The sequence below is a fragment of the Macrobrachium rosenbergii genome, chromosome 17, assembly GCF_040412425.1.
Source record: "Macrobrachium rosenbergii isolate ZJJX-2024 chromosome 17, ASM4041242v1, whole genome shotgun sequence".
In the NCBI taxonomy this organism is placed as follows: Eukaryota; Metazoa; Arthropoda; class Malacostraca; order Decapoda; family Palaemonidae; genus Macrobrachium; species Macrobrachium rosenbergii.
Genome location: NC_089757.1, coordinates 11,656,270 through 11,663,769, shown reverse-complemented (window position 1 = coordinate 11,663,769; position 7,500 = coordinate 11,656,270).

Below are 7,500 nucleotides of genomic sequence, written 5' to 3'. Positions count from 1 at the left end.
TGATGTGGTCGTGTTTGTGTTTTGGCAAGTCTGCCAATCCCGGGTCTACTTCGATTCGTCGACTATCATTCACTACAAATAACCATTATTCACGGTGAACGACCATCATTCATGCTGAAGGGTCGCTTTGACTTTTTACGCAGGCTTTTCTGGAATAGGTCAGCGTTTTTTTTTTCATTTGTTATTTTGTGTGCTTTTTTTTTTTAGGAATGAATGATTTTCTTTTCGGTATTTTGCATCCGACATCAATCTGTCAGAGCTGACACATTTTTATCCTCGTGGGATCTCTGTGATATTTATTGTGTTCTGCAATGAAGTTGCTTGATATTTTCCAATTTCAGCATCGTTTCTCTGTCTTTGTATTAAGCAAGCCTTACTGGATCTTGCAACAAACCGTAGAGTCTTGTGCAATCGGAGTTAGGTCAATACTTTCGAGCATTGTGGGATTTGATGACTGTTCGTGCAAGTATTACTTTAAAATTATTGCAATTGTATAATCCTTTGTCATAAAGAAAACGGTCCTCAGTCTTGCAACAAACTCATACACTCAGGTGCATGCAATGAGTCCGGAATGTCAATAGAATAAAAATAAGATCAGTTCTTGAGGCAGGTACTCTACGTATTCATGTGTCGAACGTATCTGTTTTTTAAAATTGTAATTCTTGGATGCTTTAATCGGTTTTATAACTTCTTACTAATTAAACAACAAAGTACCTGAAATGTTGATGTGCAAGTCAACCTTTAGATAATTGTTTTTAAAATGATGATTTAAACACGTTCAGTCTTTGTAAATCGTCTTCTAATTTGAGGACTGTTGAGCAATTAGAACAAAATTAGGTGCCCCAACAATAGCGTTGCATGTTTTTGAGGCCATATTTGGGTAATTTTCTTCTGATATCTACAAATAAGTCTCTCTCTCTCTCTCTCTCTCTCTCTCTCTCTCTCTCTCTCTCTCTCTCTCTCTCTCTCTCTCAGTGGTTCGATATGGAAAATTCGGTTTTGCGTATAAAAATTGGTGGGTGTAGTGATCATACCTTGCATAGTTATTTGGTTATTCGTTTAAGCGTGCGCGAGTGTAACTGTTCGAATATCTCGGATCAACCCTTTATTTCTGCCTCGTCTTTACACCTTTCCAACTTGAAGCATTATGAAAGGCCAAGCTAGGACGTCTGACTTAGCATAATAATAATAATAATAATAATAATAATAATAATAATAATAATAATAATAATAATAATAATAATAATAAAACCTAAACCCTTTGTAAATTAGCTTAGATATAGTATTAGGACTTTCTTAAATCTACGTTAGTAACGGAGTGGAATGGAATATAGAATTTAGGCCAAAGGCCAAGTGTTGGGACCTACGAGGTCATTCAGCGCTGAAATGGAAATTTAAAAGTAGATAGGTTTGAAAGGTGTAACTGAAGGAAAACCTTGCAGTTGCGCTGTGAAGCAATTGATAGGAGAGGGTGGATAGCAAGAAGGGAGAAAGAGAATATGACTGAAGAAGGTGAGGAAAACCGATCCACGGTTTGACGGAAGTAAGTTCCTCCACTTAATGGCCTTTAAAATTACTCGATGGAATTTAACGATTATGACATAACCTGTGTCAACCTTTGATTGTCTAGACACAGTTCCGCTGAATGAGCTTCCAGAAGCTTCGAAAAATGTTTTATTTCAAATTAAGGAAACTTTGTAAGTGCCAAGCAGTTTTCTTAGTTGCGTGTTGTTGTTTTCAAGTGCTGAATATATTTAAACAGGTTATTTGATCTTTAATAGAACATTTAATCCTTCGTGTAGCTTTGACTTATGAAACTTTTCGTCTTCCACGGAGCAAAATACTTGCTGTTGAAGTACAATTTAGTTGTCAGTTGATGTGATTTAAAACGAGAAGGTTGGTTGTGTAGGCAAAGTCCACTTTATAGGAAATTTCAACAGCTCAGTCGATAAGTAACAAGTAAAAAATTCGCCGAAGTTTCTTCCGCGCAATCGAGTTTTCTGTACAGCTTATAATCAAGGCCACCGAAAATAGATCTATCTTTCGGTGGTCTTGTTATAATACTGTATGAGCCGCGGCCCGTGAAACTTTAATAACCACGGCCCGGTGGTGGCCTGGCCTATATCGTTTCCAGACGGACGATTATGGCTAACTTTAACCTTGAATAAAAAAAGAAACCAACGAGGATAGAGGGCTGCAATTTTGTATGTTTGATGATTGGAGGGTGGATGATCAACATACCAATTTGCAGCACTCTAGCGTCAGTAGTTTTTAAGATCTGAGGGCGGACAGAAAAAAGTGCGGACGGACAGACAAAGCCGGCACAATATTTTTCTTTTCAGAAAACTACAAATTGAAAATACAAAAAATCAGGTATTCTTGGATAAGTTATTTAAGGTAATTTCTCTTTTAGACTTTGCATATTACTGACACCAATTACTTGAACTCGAAAGTAATCAAGACCGTAATATGGAAATGGAAGAAGGGAATTAAGCTACTACAGTACATACCACAATAAAAACACCGTAGTTAAAATCATTGCTGTCTGCGGCACACAAAAAGAAGATTTTGTCATTTGTAACTTGAAAACCTCATGAGGAAATGACAACTACATTCACCACACCCGGAATCAGGAGGATCATCCATTACCAAGGAACAAACCCACAGTCAGGTGACTTGGGTGAAAAATAGCTTCTTTTGTTGATCGAATTTCCCGATGATGACGTAAACACGGGCGTCTGGTCCTCCTTTTACACGGGAAGTTTGGGAATGCGTAAACAGCCAGTCACAGAGAGAGAGAGAGAGAGAGAGAGAGAGAGAGAGAGAGAGGTTACCGGAATTACGTAGGTCGAAAGAGAGAAGGGAGAGAAATGAATGGTCTGTTGTCACTACCGGAAGAGAAATGCATTAATAGACTTGACTTTTCATATACTAAAACCCGCCTTTCCAAACCAGGCGGATTTGATGTTTAAGGAAACACTAGAGGAGGAAAAGAAATCCCAATCATGGCAGTGAAGAGCATGAAGGTTATTTAGATTGGTTGACCGTGAGGTGGTAATTTTCGCTCTATATCTGTCAGATTGTGTACAGCAAAAACGAGACGTGGAAGTAGGAGCATAGACATGACATTTGTGAAGCCCAGACTCCACAGAGGAATCAGGTTAAGAATCGACAGACTTAGATTACCTTACATTCGTGCGCTGCATACGATTTAGAAATGAAAGACCTTCATCATGAAGGGATGGCAGCTGCCCATCACAATAAACCCTCATGTGCGCGATCCAGACGGCAACTGACGTTTAAAAGTTTGGGGGCCTGGAGAGGCTCTAAAGTTCAAGGGTTTATCAGCCATGTTGTCTTCACTGAAAATCGATGGGACTGTCTCCATAGAAATGGCATATCTCTTGGCTGTCTGCCCATCAGTGTCATGTCTCCTGAGTACTGATTTCTTATCAGTGCCATGTCTGCTGCCTACTGTCTTCCCAGCAGTGTCCTTTCTCTTGATTACCGTTTTCTAAGTAATGTCATGTCTCGTTTTCCTCACACCGAGAGGCTGTATTGCCCCTGTACAGTGCAGAGGACCAGTACTTCAACTCTTTTCTTTTGCTTGTATATATTTATTCATTCTAGCTTTTGAACAATAGGCGTCCTTCTACGGTAGTCCTTCAGAGTTTATTTTTGTGGTGTCTGTAAGGCCTTCATAGAGAAGTCTTAGCGTTTTGATGATTCTAGATGAAGGAAATAATTTGCTGGTTCAAGGCATATATATATATATATACATATATATAAATATATATGTATATATATATATATATATATATATATATATATATATATATATGCACACACAAACACATATACAGTATATATATATATATATATATATATATATATATATATATATATATATATATATATATATATATATATATATATATATATATATATATAGTGTGTGTGTTTGTATGTTTTGAAAGACATCTGGTCTTGATTACTAGACGTTACAAATCTATGGTTATATTTGCAACTTGGCTTTCTGAACTTACTTTCTTTACTTTTTGATATGATATCTGAGAACCTAACATAAATGGAGAGAGAGAGAGAGAGTCTCTCTCACGCAAGCGCAAGGACACACACGCACAATATTCAAATGTCAGACACTCAGAATAAATTACCGTAGAGACACAATCCCAAGTAATGCCCTCTCATCACAATACTACTTTCGTAAACATACTCGGCTTATTTTTCGAACGGTTACATATCTAGTTTACTCTGTGGTCGATTGATATCGATTAAACTTTGGGGAGATTCGGAAAGCTCTTTGGGGTCTCTTTCACGCAGTCTGTATGAGAGGAAGAAGTTGTCAATAAGGACCAACGATGACGTCATTGTGTACATTGGGGAGTCATCTGCTTCTTTTCCAACGTTTTGTTTACATGTGACGTCACAGGGAGAATTTGCTGATAGCCGCGTTCGGTAGGAAGAGTTCCTTTCTTTTTAAATACAGAGGGGAATGGAACTGGGAGCCCAGTGCCCATATCTAGCTCGGGCTCGATGAAGACGCCACTGAAAGAGGATATAGAAAAGTGACTTGATAAAATAACACGCTACGCTCTGGATGTAGGTATTCATGGTCGCTGGAAGTTACGTCAAAACGTCAGATTAAACTGAAAACGAAGTTTCTTGTGCAAAAGCGTTTTGCATGAATGGAAATCTTTGAAGAATTCGAACTATAATAACCATCAGTCTTCAAAAGGCTCACTTTTCTTTGCTGTAGTTTTGAGAGTCCTGAACTACTGGAGCCAAATATAAACAAAACGTGAACAAAATAGCTATGCTTACTATTCGACTAGGTCATATCGACAAGACCTTAATTTCAAGGCCTGCGTAAAAGACGAATATGCATAAAAAGCACATTCTTTTAGCCTCTCATGCTTGCAGACTCTTACCAATGTTAACACAATTAATGTCATTGCTAGACCTTGACCAGGTCTCCCGTCAGTAAATTAGGGCAGCACGGTGGACTCCGATATCGCTTGACGCCAGTTCGAGTCTACTCCAGGAAGTGAAAACACAGCTGTCAAGGCTGGGTGGGGGGAGAGGGGGGGTGTTCCACTTTCTTTTTGGGGCAGGAAGAGAATTCACATTATTAAGTCACTTTAAAGTCTGGATGAAATTGGGGGATACTACATACGGCTTACGTCTCTTCCTCTCTTAATAATTTGGAAAAAGAAACAACCATCTCTTCATCACTGTAATTTGTAACAGCTGTGGGAAACTGGTTATTATCATCATTAGTTGGGAATAACTAAGTAAGCATTAAATTACGATTTGATCGAAGTGACCATGCAGTAATTTTTTTATTATTCTTTGCACAACTGACTTGTACCTCAAGTATAAATACTCACGTTAATCGAGAGACTGTTCAAAAATGATTAACCCAAGAGATGTCATACCAATCATAAAGGAGCAAACTTGAAGAAAAGGAGTTGAACATAAAGATTTTAGGCTAAAAAATTCACAATTAAGCAAAAAAAAAAAAGAAAAATCTGCCGTAAGACTCATTGAATATACTTGTATATTATGCAATTTCATATTTTCTGAACAGAAAATATCAGACTGTGACCATTTAATGAATACATAAAGATCGTGGATATATCATAAAGAACCTACAGAGTCGGGATCTACAGGCTACAGTGTTATCTAAATAGGCTTAAACTTCCTCACTTCTCGCCTTGATAGGTTATGCCGTCCCCATCATGACGTCATCGCTATTGAATCCCGTTTCATCTCTTTCAATACCTTATGCATCACCTGTAATGGTTTAGGAAGTCCTTTTTTGTTCTTTTCATTCAACTTTTTTCTCTGTCCCAGTTTTGTATATCTTAACTTATTCTCGTCGTCTCTTACTTTTTCTTCATTCTTTCTCTTTCTTTGTTTCGAATTGATTGTGCCTTATTTTACTCCTCCTCCACATATCCTCATTCTTCTTCTTCTTCTTCTTCTTCTTCTTCTTCCAGTTACTCCTCCTCATCATCCCTCTTTATTACGTTCATAAGCTATTGGGGATGAATGAAGAAAATTTAGTTGAGTCCTGTATAGTTAAAGATTCTTTTACTTTTGCTAAAGAAATTTGCGATCTAGAACTAGGTAATTGTGTCCTTGTAAGTTTCGTTGTTAAATCATTGTTTACTAATATTCCCATAACAGAAACCATTGATATATGCATTAACAACTTGTTTAACGACTCCAACAGTATACAGAATTTTAATAAACAACAGTTACACAAATTGCTCACATCACCTGCGTCTGAATGTTATTTTATGTTTGAACACAAATGTGTATAAACAAAAAGATGGTATAGCAATGGGAAACCCTCTCGGTCCTACTTTGGCCAATGCCTCTTTATCTCATCATGAAGTTGTTTGGCTAGATAACTGTCCCAGTTCTTTTAAACTACAGTCCTATTATAGCTCTTCGTTGGGAGAGTCGGTAGAGCTGTGGACTAGCACTCGCTAGGCCCGTGTTCGAGTCCCCGGCCGGCTGATGAAGTGTTAGAGGAATTTATTTCTGGTGACAGAAATTCATTTCTCACTATAATGTGGTTCGGATTCCACAATAAGCTGTAGGTCCCGTTGCTAAGTAACCAGTTGGTTCTTAGCCATGTAAAATAAGCCTAATCCTTCGGGCCAGCCCTAGGAGAGCTGTTAATCAGCTCAGTGGTCTGGTAAAACTAAGGTATACTTTTTTACCTATATGTAGATGATACATTTTTAATATTTAGATCTGAAGAACATGTGCCCTGTTTCTTGATTATTTTAACCCCAAACCCCAAAATACTGAATTTACTTCAGAAGTAGAGAACAATAATACTTCGGCTTTCCTTGACGTGCTTGTAAGTAAACACAGAGATAACACATTTTTGACATCAGTATACAGGAAACCAGCATTTACAGGACTCGCAACTAAATTTTCTTCATTCATCCCCATAGTTTATAAACGTAATTTCGTCGCTACGCTCGTAACCCCTGCCTTTAACATTTGTTCAAGTTATTTTAGTCTTCATTCGGAATTACAGTTTATAAAAGACATGCTTCATAAAAACAGTTTTAATATTGCTTACATAGATACAGTTGTTGGCAAAAAGCTGGAAAAGTTATTGTTCCCGAAAGTTTCTGATTCAGAAGCCAGTGAAGTGGTGCTATATTTTATTTTGGTTTTCCATGGTCATAAGAGTTTTTCTGTTAAGAATAGACTATTAAAACTTTTAGGAGAATTTTATCCCCAAGTTAATGTCAGAGTAGTGTTTAAACCTAAGTACTCACTGGTGGCTTGTTTAAGTACAAAGACATCGTCCCCCCAAGAACTACAATCTCATGTTGTTTACAAATACGAGTGTAATTGCTGTAATGCAATTTACGTGGGAAAAACAAAGCGCCAAGAAAGTTAGCGATGGTATCACTGTCTAAGCTTAGAGTCATTTTCCATTCTCTTTAGTCG